Raw genomic sequence first — 16675 nt, 5'->3', positions numbered from 1 at the left:
TTGCCCTGAGAACTCAAAGCAAAAGAAACAAATAACTGCTGAGACTGCCTGAACCCTTTAGTTCTGCTCAAATAATATCGCAACTGCCTGTGTACATCTAAAGTGTGCAAAATCTTTTCCCCTTTACTTTGGGGATTTGCATAAAAAGTAGGCAAATGAATAGTTTGGTTTAAAGCCACACTAGAAACCACTTTAGGCATAAAGGAAGGATTAGTACGTAAAGATACCCTATCCTTATGGAAAATTAAGAAAGGCTCAACCGCCATAAGGGCCTGCAATTCAGAAACCCTTCTTGCAGAGGTAATGGCCAACAAAAAAGCAGTCTTCCATGATAAATATTTCAACTCGGTAGTAGCTGCAGGCTCAAAAGGTTGTAGAGTAAGTTTCTCCAACACAAAATTGAGATCCCAAGCAGGAGTAGGAGCTCTACGTGGGGGTCTTATATTCTTTGCCCCTCTAAGAAATTGCTTGAACAAAGGATGAGAAAACAATGGTGGGTCACAGTCATAGTGAGCCAAAATTGCTGCAGCATGAACCTTAATAGAAGAGAAGGACAAACCTTTGTCCAGTAACTCAGTAAGATATTGAAGAGCCACACTTAAATTAGGCTCAGAAACATCAAAATCCTTTGCTGCACTCCAAAATAAAAATCTCTTCCATTTATCTGCGTACACTTTCCTTGTACTAGGCCTTCTAGCTTCCAAAATAACATTCAAAACTTGCTGTGGAAGTTGAGACCCTCTATGGTTCAAAACAGAATATGCCAGGCTGTTAGGTGAAGAGAGTGAAGCTTGACATTGAGTAAATGACTGTTCTCCTGAGACAACAGGTGTGGAATCGAAGGCAAAGGCCATGGAGGCTCCCGTACCAGACTTCTCAGTAATGGGTACCAGTGCTGTCGAGGCCAATCTGGAGCTATTAAAATCATCTTTGGCTTGTCCTGTCTTACCTTTAGAAGTACCTTTGGGAGGAGAGGCAGAGGTGGAAAGGCATACACATGAAGATTGCTCCAATTGAAAGAAAGAGCATCCACTTTCCAAGCTGTGGGATGAAACCTGTTCGTGCAAAACTTTGGCAGCTGGTGGTTTAGTGGAGAAGCGAACAGATCTATGTCTGGAGTTCCCCATGACACTGTCAATTTCTGAAATACATGAGGATCCAATTTCCACTCGTGGGGATCCATAATTCGTCTGCTCAACACATCTGCTAAGGAGTTCTGTGCTCCCGGCAGAAACCTTGCCTGAAGATTTAGCTGTAAACTGAGAGCAGTCTCCCACAAAATCATTGCTTGCCTGCATAGAGGATAAGAATGCGTTCCCCCTTGCTTGTTGATGTACCACATGATAGTTGTGTTGTCTGTTAGAATCAACACCTGCCCTGGAAGAAGTAAATCCTTGAAAGCTATTAATGCAAACTGGACTGCTAACATCTCCTTCAAGTTGATATGTAGATGTTGTAGTCTGGCAGGCCACTTGTCTTGTATCCACTTTCCATTTAGATGAGCTCCCCAAGCTTTGTCTGAGGCATCTGTCGTTAGAATCTGACTCGCCTCTGGCCGGGTCACAGAGAGTCCCTTGTTTAGGTGACATTCCTGAGCCCACCACAAAAACTCCTTTTGAATGCAAGGTATTATCTGAATGACAGTGTCCAGATCTTGGCAGTGCTGTGTCCATACATTTTTGAGATACCATTGTAGCTTCCTCATATGCAGTTTGGCATTGGGAAGCACCAGAATACAAGATGCCATGAACCTCAAGGCTTGAAGGACTGTCCTTGCAGTCAGCCTGGACTGATGAGACAATTGATGAAAGTAAAGGGAAAGATTCTTTTGTTTGTCCGGGGTCAAAAAGGCCATCTGGAATGCTGTATTCAGTCTTACACCCAGAAAGCACATGTCCTGAGAGGGTACTAGACTGGACTTTATTTCGTTCACAGAATACCCCAGGCATCTTAGCACTGCTATCACATATTCCAAATGATGAAGAAGCTCGTCCCTTCCTTGAGCCAGAATCAGGCAATCGTCCAAATAAGGATAGATCTGTATTCCTTTTAGCCTGAAGAAAGCTATCACTGGAGCCAGAACTTTTGTGAACACTCTGGGCGCAGTAGATAAGCCAAAGGGCAATGCAGAGAACTGATAATGAGAAGTCCCAGCCCGAAAACGCAGATACTTCCTGCAACTCAGTCTGATAGGAACATGAAGGTAAGCCTCCTTGAGATCCAAAGTTACCATCCAATGATCTTTGCCCAGCAGAGGTAAAAGCTGTTGTAACGTCAACATTTTGAACTTGGGAATGTCCAGATAAGTGTTGAGGATAGATAAATCCAAAATTGGTCTCCACGTGTTCCCCTTCTTTGGTACTAGGAACAGGCGAGAATAAAAACCTAGGCCCACTTCTGGCATAGGTACCGGCTGTATGGCCCCTATTTGAAGTAGCAGAGAAATTTGTTTGTGAGCCTCTATTCTTTGCTGAGGAGGAACGTCCGGCATGCCTTTGAAAGGAGGCAAGGTATGGAAATAAAACCTGTAACCTTGGTGTATGATATCCAATACCCATCTGTCTTGGGTAATTAAACTCCAATTTTCCTTGAAAAGTGCCAACCTTCCTCCCAAAGGTGCTGCCAGACGAGAAGGCTCTGGCAGCTGAAAAGGTAGGTCATTGGGTCTGTTTACGAAAGGACTGACCCCTGCCCTCACCCGAAGACTGTGCAGGTGAACTCCCTGTTCTAGGCCTGAAAGAGCCCTGAGCTCTGCCCCTACCACGCCTAGATCTACCCCTAGACTGGGAATCATAAGAAGGATACGTCCACCCCTTGGTAGGCCAATTTCTACTAAACTTTGGAGGCTGAACCTGCAAAAAATCTTTAACAGTCTGCATAGACTTAGCCTTGTCTTCCATTTTCTTTAAGACTGCCTCAACAGGTGAACCAAACAACACATCAGATTGTAAAGGAGCATCTAAAATCCTTGTCTTAACATGGTCAGATAAATTCTGATCCCTCAACCAGGCGTGCCTGCGAAGAACTGACCCAGTGGCAGCCACCCTAGACGAGGCCTGTACAGCATCAAAACCACATTGTAAAGAATGCTTACCCACCTGTTCAGAAACATGTACTAAATCTTGTAACTCTTTACACTCAATACCTTCCGCCAGAGCATCTACCTTAGACTTCAATTGAGAAAGTAGATAGTTTTGGTATTTCAACATGTGAAACTGGCAATTCAAAGCCCTCATAGCTAGGGTGGAAGAAGTATAGACTTTCTTTCCCCATCTATCCAAAGCCCTGGCCTCTTTATCTGGAGGAACCGGATTTTTAACAACAGAAGCCTTAACACCCTTAGGCCCCTGACTAACAGTTTCTGGGTCCGCCCTAGGACTCTTAAAAGATACTTATGAGCTTCAGGCACCCTGTAATACCTATCCGGTTTAACAGGAGCAGGAGGCAAAGAATCAGGATTAAGAGAAGCCTCTGCAAACACATCTTCCACAACATCCAGAACAGGAGGTATAGCCAAAGGCCTATGCTGGGGTACAAACAAAAATTCCCTAAGCCTTTTCCTGGAATCAGAGAAGTCCTGACCTTCTCACTTAAAATGCTCCCTCATGGAATGAAGAGCCTCTGAAAAAGAAAAATCCTCAGGAGGAGAAGCAGAAGGAGTAGAATCATCCACATCAGAATCAGAATAAGGAGAATACTCCTGCAAGTCTTCAGCCAAGACTCTGAAACATCCAAGCCTGCTCAAAACTCCCCAACTCAGGTTCTACCCTAGGTCTCTTATCAGGAGGGGGCAAAGAACCTCTAATCAAAGTAATCAAATCTTCTGCCATTTTAAGCATATGCTTCTTGGGCACAGATCCTGAAGAACTAGGAGTGACACCAACTGAAGCTAAACCTGGCCTGCCTCTGGGAGAAGCCTTGGAAACAGAAGGAGAGGGCCTAACCACCCTAGGAAGGGAGGGGAGTACAGTAACCTGAGAAGCCCCTTCAGCCTGACCTGCCTCCAGAGAGGCCACATCCTGCAATAACAAAGTCTCCCCCTGGGACTCCAGAGAAACCTCCGGCGGAACCGCCGGCTCCACCGACACCTCTAAAGAACCGGCGTCCGGAACGGACGACTCTTCTTGCCTGGGCTTAGCTGCTTTATCCTTGTGCTTCTTCGAAGAAGCGGACGTCGGAGCATCTGACGGCATATTATAATTGCACCGCTTCCCGAAGACTAACCTGGCACAATCTAACCTTCTCTTAATAGTACGCTTATTGAATCTAGCACAAAAGCGACACCCAACAACGTCGTGCTCAGGCCCTAAACAAGGAATACACAAAGTATGATAATCTCTATGCGGTATCTGTTTCCCACAAGAAATACAGTTATTCACTTTTTCTGACATCCGGTAAACCACTGAGGCAAGAAAAAACTAAAATATTCCCCAACGGGGTACTTAGCCAACTTTGACTCGGTCTGAAACTCCGAATTCGAAAAATTTCAGAACGCCGAACGGCACTTGCAACGCTGCTTCTGCATCGGACCATGCGGCAAAAAAGACTGAGGATATGATGTCGGTCATGTGCATTTGTACCCTGACGTCCTGATGTCAGTCTAATGCGCCTTGACCGACGTCAGCCTTATACTTTGATATTCGGGCCGACCGAGGACAGCGGACTACCCAAGTGTAAGGACTGCAGCAATGTGAGATGAAGAACATCTCCACAGAAGCGGTACTGACCCAGAAACAGTCTACAATGAGAGCAGAAGAGGAGCCCAGCTTAGAAGAAGTAAGAGCAGCACTAAGGAAAATGAAGTCAGGGAAAGCAGCAGGCTCAGATGAGGTCACAGCAGATATGATAAAGATGCTGGGTGGGCTAGGGGAGAAATGTTTCCTGAGGGTACTAATTGCAGTGTGGAGAGAAAGGCATATTCCAGATGACTGGAGAATAAGCATACTCGTGCCAGTGTACAAGAACAAAGGGGACATCCACAACTGTGGACAGTACAGAGGCATCAAACTCCTACCACAGTGCATGAAAGTTCTGGAGAGGGTGATTGATAAACGGATACGCAGAACAGTAGAATGTAAGATGGGAGATGAACAGTTCGGATTCAGATCAGGATGCAGCACAATTGACCCGATGTTTGCATTGAGACAGATACTTGAGAAGAAACTAGAGAAGAGGAGAGAGTCAAATTGGGCTTTCCTAGACTTGGAGAAAGCATATGACAAGGTCCCAAGAAAGCTGATCTGGGCAGTACTGCGGTGGTTTGAAGTCCCAGAAACCTTGATAGAATTAGTACGGGCTATGTATAAGGACCCAGTGACTCAAGTACGAACAGTGTTTGGCCTCACTGAGGGGTTCCCAGTGGGAGTGGGTGTACACCAGGGTTCAGCTCTGAGCCCACTGCTGTTCATACTGATAATGGACTACATCAGCAAACAGGTTGCAGGGGTCAGAGCAACAAAGCTGCTGTATGCAGACGAAGTGGCAGTACAGGCAGACTCTGATCTAGAACTACAGCAAAGGATAGGAGAATGGAATGCAAATCTGAAGTCACATGGGATGAAATTAAGCACAGATAAGACAGTGGTAATGGCAGCAGATTGGGGAAATCAGAAGAAGCTGAGAATAGAGATAGATGGGAAGATAGTGGAACAGGTAAACAGCTTCAAGTATCTGGCAGGGGTGGTTGACGAGAAGGGTAGTCTGAATGAAGAGGTCAAAGCTAGAATCAGAGGGGCTGCAGCCAACTGGCATAGAGTATCAGGTGTAGTATATGACAGAAGAATGCCAAAGAAGCTGAAAAGTAAGGTGTACAAGACAGTGGTGCGACCAGTACTACTGTATGGTACAGAAAACTGGGTAGTAAAGGCAGAACAGTTGAAGAGGCTAGAGGTGATGGAAATGAAGTGCCTGAGAAAGGTGGTAGGATGCACACTGCGGGACAGGCAAAGAAATTAGGACATAAGAGCAGAAGCCAAAGTAGCTCCAATTGCAGAAAAGAGCAAAGAAAACAGATTACGATGGTATGGGCACATGTGTAGAAAAGCAGAAGACAATCTGGTGAGGGAGATTTGGGACAGACAGGAAGAAGGTAAGAGGAAGCGAGGATGTCCAGCAAAGAGGTGGATGGATTGTGTGAAAGAAGATCTGCGACAGTCAGGCATGAGTGTTGAAGAAAGCAGGAGAGTGGCACTGAATCGAGAGAGTTGGCGACAGTTAATACGATACCCCGACCCCATGTAAATGGGAAAAAGGGGATGATGATGATGAATTATCAATCATATGGGTTCGACCATTTGGTTTTCAACAATCTGTCCATTTGATGGTTTGACATAGATCCAAGACAACAGACAGACATTTATCAATAAAATAACACAATGCGCGAGTTAAGACTACATAAAAACAATCCTCTGTACATCAGTTTACAAAGTAAAACAGTTTTCAAGATACAGCAATACATGTTTTACACAGCAATTCACCAGCAAAAGGGATCTCAGATTTTTACAAAGATGTATTTTGTCTAGTAGTACAGTTTTCACAGCAAAGCGGTGGAAAAGAATTCAGATTACCTATTTTACAGAACTGACCTGTTTAACAGGAAATTACCCATTAAGCAAGCTGCAAAACACTGCTCTTTAGCACAAGAAGGAAAAGCATCATTAAAAGAGTTTACTTCAGTACAATACCCATAATATGAGCACTGGCTTACATATCATGTAACAATCAAGCAAAATGAGATGATGGAACTTAAACAGTACAGAATTAACAAAGAAGTACAATGATGCCAGCTGTGCTGTCAGGTAGTGACAACCTCATATAAGTAAGCCATGCAGTATTAAGCACTAATAAGAACCATTTTATGTATGTTCCCTCTTTCTCTCATACACACACTATACAAACATATATAGATACATAGCTATATTATGAACAAACACTGGATTAGGTTCAACTGTAAATTGATAAGAATGGGATAAGTGAGATTAGTTGTTAACTCAAATAAGTAAGAACATTGACCTGCTTCTCTGAAGCAGTAACATTTATTAACTCTGACATGATGAATCTTGACGAGAAAGCTTCCAAGATGGCTACACACTGATCAACACCTTAATGTCACCTCTCCAGTGTGAAAAAAGAAACTGAGAAATAAGAACTACTAATTCTGTCAGCTTTAGTAAAATTCATTAGTAGCTAGTAAGGCTACTGCCCGGATGCCAGCAAAGAAGAATTTGAGAGAACCTGATGAAGAAAAAAAACACTGAGTGGGATGAATCCTGCAGCTGTTCAGCAAAAAGGAGGTCAAGCTCCAGCTTTGGTATAAGAGATACCTTCCAGTAACATAAGAGAAAAAATAAATCAAATGCATTCTGATATGATTAAAATAAACAGAAGAGAGTGAAGGAGTACATCAACTAAAATTACAAAAGGATAGAAAAGGTAGAACAAGCTTTAACTAGCTATAGAGATGAACTGTAAAACTGAAAGTTGAAATGAAGAAAAAACGGGACGAGTATAAGACTTCTCAAGAAGAGCTGTTTCAAAAAAACAGCAGAGTTAGAAGACAGAGCATGCAAGGAAAACACAGATTTTCTGCTGCACCAGAGAAAGTGGAAGGAACAGACTGCATTAATTTTACAAAAGCACAAATAAGAACTGGACTGGTATTCCACAGCAGAATTTGTTAATTGAAAGGCACATCAACTGCATGCACTGAACCTGGCCATGAGAAAGCAGCCAAGAAATGTATTAGTAAAGATGCCAATCATACCAGCACAAATTGCTGATCCTGACAAAACACTGGCAGAAGGGCAAAGTATTACAAATTTGAGAAAGTAGAGTGCTTGTGGAAAGTGATTATTCACTATACACCAAGAAGAAGAAAAGCAAGATTTAAGCTGCTGTATCCAGCTGTAATTTGCATATTTACCCTGGAGGTTAACAGACATTTTTGGATGCAGAAGGTTAAGGAGGAAATACAAAAGTTTATCCAACAAAAATTGAGACATCAAACAGAAGGTTACTTTGCTTCTCATTCTTCTGACAATAAAGCTCATAGAGAGACTTTGCCAATGAAACCTTTTCCAATGTCCCAAAGGAAAATGTTTGAGAGACAGAAAAAGGCACAGGAGTTGACAAGAAGAATTGGGAGTACCTTGGACTTGAACCAGAGTCTGGTATTATGAGATGGAGATGAACAGGAGGAAGACCAGCAATTCTGAAATTAGCAACTAAACGTGAGAGTATAAAGCATCAATCACATTTGTGAAAAATGGCTTTCCAAGAAAAAGTGGCTGAAAAATATTAGACTATTGTTGATTTTGTTAAACTTGTTTGTGGACTGTAAAGCATATACCCAACTTTATGTCACTAGAAGGGAAAAAGTAATCGTAAGTAATAGTATGCGTGTTAAGCATTTATGATATAAACTGCATGTTATATAGTACAGCAGGCTTGTGTAGTACATAGTCAGGGGTATCTTAAATATGGGGGGGGGTGAGGGCGAGTCTTTTCAGTGATTCTTGTATGTGATATAAAAATATTAAAGTAAAAATATATTTTTTTCTAGTTTTAAGAAATGTAGGCATCACAATGTAAAATGAGAAAAAAGACTGGACTAAAGCAATTTTAAGTTAATATGCTGTAATCTCGGGCTGTTAGGGCGGGGTGTAAAATGCACTGATAATATTATATGTAGAACTGAGATATTATATCTTATTTTTGCATAGGCGAATGTCTGGATTAATGCTCTTGGCTTACTCTAAAAACAAATGTTTTCTGTAAGCAAGTAGGCTTGAAAAATAAGACAAAATTATATATGCTATAAGAAGTGCAAAATTTTTTGAGTGTAGAATATTAGCTTTTTACTCCTTTAGCAAATGTTCAGTGGGTTAAGAAGTCTGTAGCTGAAGGCAGCTGTACATTCTGTTCTTATGTTTCCATGGAAACAGGTAGTCTGCATGTTCAAGCAATTATTCTACAGAGTTCCAAGCATTGTTTGCTTAGGGAAACGCAAGATTTATAAGTACATGTTTTACATCAGGCTAATCATAGCTCCTTAATTTGTATCTTTAACAGCATTTCCCTCCATCTTGCTATTATATTTTATAAAACTGATAATTTACTGCCTCTTAACTATATCTTATACTACTATTATCACTATACAGTCTCCCAACTTTTCTTTCTCCCTTTTGCTTTCTCCCTATCCATACACCACACTTCACTAATAAACACATATTTTTCTATCTCCTAATTTCCCTCTCCTGTAATTCCCTCCTCTTTCAACCCTATACTATAAGATATGCATACAAAGTGCATTATAATAAGCAATGATTTAATTATCAAGTAGAATCATATTGATCGGAATCATATAATTTATTAAGACCATTTGTCTCATTTATGTAGTCTTAGTAACATCTGATATGTAAACTGATGTGCAAGTACATTTTACTTAATATGTGTAAAAATGATGTGCTATCCATTATTGTACATTATTTCATGTGAAAACATTCATTGTTGCTCTGTAATAAGCTAATGTGATACGTTAATTGTCAATGGAGCTTTTCTCCTACAGCCTCCGTTGAAAATGTACACCCACCCAGTCAGACTTTCCAGACAAACGTCAAATAGCAGTGCAGTAAAAATTAAAGTCTGAAATTAATGGAAGTGAATAAGAGATAGCAGCTTCCTATAAGAAGGGTCAAACACTATAAAAAGGGTTCAACTTCATTTTTTGGAAATGCACATAGTTTTGTGTGTTTGTTGTAAACTAATAAGTTATGGGTTTGTGTTCTGAAAGTGTATTCAGTTTTTTGTTTGAGGGTATTCATTAAAATAAAAAGTCTTGAAATGTGACATGGGTTCAAATGGAGATGGCAAATAAAAAACTGCATAAAAGATCAACCTGACAAACATTAGTATGTGCATGTAATAGTTGGAAATACACATTTAAAAAGATGTCATGTATAATAAGTGGGAACAATAATTTTTTATCATGATTACACTATCTATATTACTGTGGAATGTTAATGGCTTTACAGGTATAGACAAAACGGTAAAACTACTGAATTATATTAAGAAAGGAAGAGTGTAAAGAGCAATGTTGCAGGAGACACATTTGGAAAGAAATGAGCATGTGAATTTGATAAGATGATTTCAGGATAGATGTTCAGAATAACAGGGACAAAGGAAAAAGGGAGTAATTATTCCAATTTCTAGAGAAGCTCCAATAGTGATAGAAAAAGAAATAAAGATAATAATTGGTAGAGCTGTGTTAGTAAGGGGCCACTGGCAAGGGAGGAAGATTATGCTAGCATGCATTTATACTTCACCAAAAATGTTATCATGGAGCTTAAGAAAATTTGGGAGAAATAATCAGCTTTCAGCAGGGAACATTACATGTAAGTGGGAAATGGAACTTGATTTGCAACAGTGAGGATGTATCTGGAGAACCTAGAACAACAGATATAACAAAAGAGGGTCGTGTTTTGAAGAAATGTATGAAAATATTTGGTACAGAAGATTTGAATTCAGTATGACGAATTCTGAAAAAAAATATTATTCCCCAAGGTACAATAACTGGGCTACACTAGATGGACATTATATTTCATGGAAACGTGCATTTAACTGAAAGCTTCAACACACATCCAGTAACTATTTCAGTTCATGCACCAATAGAAACTAAATAAAATGTAAGGTAATGAACTAAAAATAAGACACTGGTACTTTCCCATCTTCCTGTTAAAAAGAGAAATTTAAGGAGTGAGTGGTGGAAGTTGAGAGTTATTAGGGACGACAGGAATGCCTTCAGTATTTACAGCTAGTGAGTGGGATAAAACAAAAATGGAGTTTAAAAATACAGTAGAAATAAAAGAAAAAGTAATATGGTTAAGAAGTAATAGGAATTATTTAGAGGGGCTAAATAAGAATAAGGGAATCTTACAGAATAATAAAAGGTGAAATTGCAGAGTGATAAAGAGAAACTAAGGGAGTATCTGGATAATAGGCATGAGATTAGAAAGACTGATGTAAAAGTAACTTTTTTATTTTTTTTTTTTGAGAACTCCAAAACACAAAAACTTCATGCACGAAAAGTTAGGCAACAGAAAGTAATAAGAGTTTTCACCAACTTAGAGAGCATATAACAAGAAAAATAACCAAAGATCTTTGAGAAGTATTAGACACATTTCAGAAATGTTATGAAAATTAGTATAAGGCAGAGAAATATGGAAATCAAGAAAAACCTCAAAGGGAAATATTTATGGAAGACTTAAGTATGCCAAGGTTACAGGCAGATGAGGCTCAATAAGTAACCATTAAGACAGGAGGAGATGAGATAAAAAGGGTGCTGTATAATCAGTCTGCAGGAAAGTCATTCCTTTGAAAGACTGGAAGGGAAGGAAGAAAGTGACAAAATATCTGAAAAGTTTACCTGTGTCTCACAACCACTAAGGCTTAACCATAAACCCAACATATTAGTCATAGGTGACTCCATTGTGAGACACACAGATGCATCTCTCACCAGGCTGGATAAGGAGAATGTCATGGTTAGTTGTCTATCAGGGGCCAGACATCCGCCATATCATACACGCACTCAAGTGTCTCAACAATAGGTACTGTTATGACTCTGTCATAGTCCATGTTGGTGTGAATGACTTGAGATGTACCTCCCTGTACTACATGAAGAGAGACATGATTGAACTTGTATGTATCCCAGGCAGGTATATCCCTAGCCTTAAGCAGCATTCTACCGTCACCCAGAATAATGCCTAAATACAAACAGAAAATAACTGACTGACTGACAACTGGCTTTGTTTCTGGTGTCATTCCAGGGGGATCTAGTACCTGACAGCCTGGGAAGATATGACTGACAGACCACGATGCTTTGCCAGAGATGGCCTGCATCTGTTTCATCTGGGCTTCAGGATTCTGTCAAAGGCTCCCCTATAGTGCCTTTTTTAGGAAAAGTGATGAGGTTAAAACTACCAACATAAAAATTTCAACAAAAGAAATTAAAGGTCATGTTGCTAAGTCTAAAGACGAAACTGAACTCATTGCAAGCATTCCTAACTCTGGAAAATGCTGACATCTGCGTGGTCACAGAAACCTGGTTCAAAGCTTTGGAGAGCACCCAAGCCTTACCTGGTTACTCATTCTATCATACATTCAGACCCCAAACTGTGGGTAGTAAAACCAAAGGAGGTGGAGTTTTAATATATATTAAAGGCATACACACCTCCAGGCTGGTCAAACAGTATGACGGACAGGAGACACTCCAGGTGCAGTTAACTACTGACAAGACCCCTACACAAATAATAGCTAGTTACCGGCCCCCAAATCTGACTAAAGATGCCCAAACTGCCTATCTAGACTTCTTCAACTCTATCAGGATTCAACCCTTTACCCTGATCCTGGGAGACGTTAATGTGTTCCTGTCAGAAGAACGACGACGCATTATGTCGAATGCGTCTTTGTCGAACTGTAAATGTCGAAAACGCAAAATGATGAAGCAGCTTTTAAGTGATTTTTTTTCCCTGGGAAAGAAGTCACTTGGCTGCTTCCATTACTTTGCCATTTTCGGCACTGTAGTGCGATCTCGGAGTTGGTATATTTAAGTAGGGGTGGGTGTGTGGGGGGGGCACAGCCCCCCACATAAAATAGTGTTTAGTGTATCTTTTTTTTTTTTTTTTTTTTGGGAACAGGGAATTTTTTCCCTGGGGAAAAAATCCGCTGTTCTGTTTGTTTGCACTTTTTTGTTTTCATTCTTTTGTGGTCGATATAACAGTGTTCGATCTTTTGATGATAACATAGACCCACTTTAACTACCTAAACATAGACTGGAAGAACTACTCTTGCCAGAACACAAATACCCAAAGATTCCTCAATTTTGTAAATGCAAATGCTTTGGAACAGCTAGTCGATACCCCCACAAGAGGTGATAATATCCTGGACTTGGTATTAACTAACTTGAGTAGCCACTGCAGCATCCCTGCAGTATCATCCTCCCTTGTAAGATCAGACCATAAAGCGGTCACGTTTGAAGTCACCATCTCCACCAACCCCTTCTAGCTAGGGTCAATCAAAAAAAAATTATCCAAAGCTGATTACAGCCCCCTGAGGGATGGTATAAACAGCTTCACAGCCCCCTCACCCTCTCTAGGAACTGGCAGCAGTATCCAAAACTATACCAAATTACTATATGAACATTTATATAGATGCATGGAATCAGGAATACTTGACAGGATTAAATCATCCTCCGCAAGGTAGAGTAAACCTGTCTGGTGGACATCTGCAATAAATAAACTCTATAACAGAAGAAAGAAACTGCTGACCAGGACCAAGAAGGTGCATGTGCCCAATTGGAAGCAATCTCTCCTTAGCCTAAATAAGCAAATAAGAGCACTAGTGAAATCCTCCAAAGCAAACTTCGAGTCCAAATCGGCCACATCTACTAGAGACAATCATAAGGCCTTCTTCACATATGTCCATAATCTCAAAGGTAGCACCCAGATCTGTTCAGAACTGATGGTCAAGGACACCACATATACAAATGCCGTAGATATAGCAAACTTGCTGGCTGACAGATTCAGCGAAAATTTCACCCCTCTGTCCCCCATCAGTAAATCAGGACACTCCAGTACCTACTCCCTTCCCCTTATATCTAGGGATCAGGTCATCACTGCTCTCTCAAAGACAAAAATTACAGCCTCCACGGGACCTGATAACATCACAGGCTGCATCCTACATGAACTCAGGTAGGAACTTGCAGCGCCATTAGACACCCTTATTCAACCAAAGCCTAAGTATCATTTTTTTCCCACCTGAGTTGAGGACAGCCATTGTCATCCCTTTACACAAAGGTGGAGCATCCAATGATCCCGGAAATTATAGACCCACAAGCCTAACTAGCCTGCTCTGCAAGGCCATGGAATGGATTATCACGGACCTCATAAACAAGGACATTAGCAACCTCCAAACACGCAATCCCACACAGTTTGGCTTTGTCAATGGGAGGTCATGTCTGTTAAATTTGGTCGACTTTTTTGAGACAGTCACCAAAGCCATGGATGAGGGGAAGACAATGCACACTGCCTACCTTGACCTGGCCAAAGCCGTCGACACTATTCCCCACTCGGGCATAATAAATAAACTATCTCAACTAGGCATCAATCCGTATGTTACCCGATGGGTAAGCCAACTGGCTCACTGATAGAACCCACGTAGTCAAAATAGGGGAAGCCACCTCAAGCAGTAGACCCGTATCGAGTAGCATACCCCAGGGTTTGGTCTTGGAGCCTCTTATTTGGGATATACTTTTCTGAGGTACAGGCCAAAACCAGTAGGCTATGGCTGACCAAGTTTGCAGATGACTGCAAGTTGGGAGCTGTCATCAATTCCCCTAGTGGCGTGGACATCCTCCAAGAGGGTCTCACCCAAACAAATGACTGGTGCCAGAAACATGGCCACAAGCTGAATACAAAAAAATGCATCATCATCCCCTTTGGGGAGAGATGTCCCCACAAATTATCACATTAATAACAACGTTCTAAGCACACAGTCAGTTGTGAGGGATTTGGGCACCCAGATTGATAGCAGCCTGACTTTTGATCACCATGTTGCTTCCATTGTATGGAAAGCTATCTACATGGTATACCTCATAAGTAAGGGCATCTCATCCAGGGACAAGGAGGTCATAACATCCCTGTATTCTTCTCTTATAATGTCCATTATTGAGTTCAATGCCCCATTCGGCATGTACCTCTCAAAGCACATGCAGCAGCTGGAGAGACCACAGAGGTTCCTCACCAGGAGAATCCAGGGCCTCAAAAATCTACCATACATAGCTAGGCTAAAAGCCCTATGCCTCTACTCTGTTCCTCAGAGGTGACCTCTGTCGGCATACAAGGCGATCTTGGACTCCGCCTTGATGGGACTGCTGCATATCCGCAAGTCAAGATCCATTTGAGTAATCCGCACACGCGGTCTCAACCTGGTCTGTGACATCAATAGGACTTGCTGGCGGGACAGATTTGTGTCCCAGAGACTCCCCCATTTATGGAATAAACTCCCTCTCCATGTCAAGCAGCATACCTCTTTACCCCTTTTTAAGTGCAATTTGAATAACTGGATGGGAAATAGAAAATACATCCCTGGGATTCCACCCATGTCCCTGCTGGATAGGGGCATCGGGTGCTGCTATGTCTACGCATGGGATAAACACTTGGCTAGGCTTATAAGGGCCTCAGGGCCAATAGCCTAGTAACTTCCTATGATTTGAACAGTGTTTTAGAAGGAGGGGAAGCACCAATACCTTGGAAGAAAGCTGTGGTGGCTATAATAAATAAAGACTGTAAAGACCCACCAGACCCAGCTTCATATAGACCCATTTCAATTTTAAACCATGATTACAAAGTGTTTGTGCCTATACTAGTGAAATAAATGACAAAGGTGTTGCCAAAATTGATAGATACGGATAAATGTGTTTTTTGTGGAGGGGGAGGCAAACATTTGACAACATTAACAGAATGTTAACTGCTGTTTTTGGTTGGTCACAAAGTGTTTGAGTGAGTAAACTTGGATTTCATAGAAGCATTTTCATTCCCTGATAATAAGGTTAATTAGGAGGATATATGAGGGACTGAAGGCAAGAATTAATCTCAGAGGGTTCCTCTGTGATAAATTGTGTCTGAAGTGAGGAACCAGGCAGGGGTATCTCCTCTTTCCTCTTTGCTTTATATTTAGAGCAATTGGCAAAGAAGATAAGGGACTCAAAAATTAAAAGACATAATTCGTAATCAAGAAATGCTGGCTTTATTTGCAGATGATATTATGTTGTACCTGATAAAGCCAGAAAAGGACAATTCAGTTTTGTGGAACATTTTGAGAATTTCATGTCTTTCTGAAATATACAATTAATGAAGCTAAAATTAAAGGCTGTAGATGTTAAATATGCACCCCCACACAAATTGTTTCAGCAATACCTATATTTTTGGGGTCATAAGATGATGTGTTTAGGAGTACAGATTAAAAAGACTTCTGTTGTGGCAGCTAAGGATATGTGATAAGACACTAAACTAAAGATAATACAAAAACTGAGAAACTGGAAGCTCCTGTTTATGGATATGAATAGTAAGATACACGCAGTAAAAATGTTTTTAGTCCCTTTCGTTTTACATAAATGTCTGACACATTTTTATCAACCGGAGAAGATGCAGATAATAAGAGCTGAAGGAATTTATCTTGGAGGGGAAGACGGCGAGGGTTAAGTGTGATAAGTTGATCCTTCCAATAGAACAAGGTGATTTAGAATTACCTGATTTGAATGAACAGTTTAAAGTTACACAATTAAGGCTTACATACACAATACAAGAAGAAAGTTATAATTCAAAGTGGAAAGGGATGATGATAAGCAGAGGGAAATTCAATAAATAAGGAGAAAGGAGAGAGTGGGATTTTGGATGCAGATCTTTAAGGAGAATAACAACACCCATACAGAATATTATATCCGTACAATATTAAAAAGTATCCTAAGATCTAACCTAACGAGAAATGGAGAATGCAGATTTTTTCAATATGGAAGACTACAAGTAGGGGTACAAAGAAAAAGCAAGAGGGAGTTGGAATTTACTGGAGAAAACTAGTAAAGGGACCAGGGTATTGAGAGCAAATAACTAGACAGGGAAAG

At 40.9% G+C, this 16675-nt stretch overlaps 1 protein-coding gene across 2 annotated transcripts in view; it reads right to left on the bottom strand.

Moving 5' to 3' along the window:
* DZIP1L (DAZ interacting zinc finger protein 1 like) overlaps window positions 1–16675 on the bottom strand; it is a 1070134-nt gene that overhangs the window by 223127 nt on the left and 830332 nt on the right. The window lies entirely within an intron of this gene.

The sequence above is a fragment of the Protopterus annectens genome, chromosome 4.part1 (assembly GCF_019279795.1).
Source record: "Protopterus annectens isolate FY-2018-M chromosome 4.part1, PAN1.0, whole genome shotgun sequence".
Taxonomy (NCBI): Eukaryota; Metazoa; Chordata; order Ceratodontiformes; family Protopteridae; genus Protopterus; species Protopterus annectens.
Note: the sequence above shows the minus strand (reverse complement) of the source record. Positions and strands in the feature narration are given on the sequence as shown.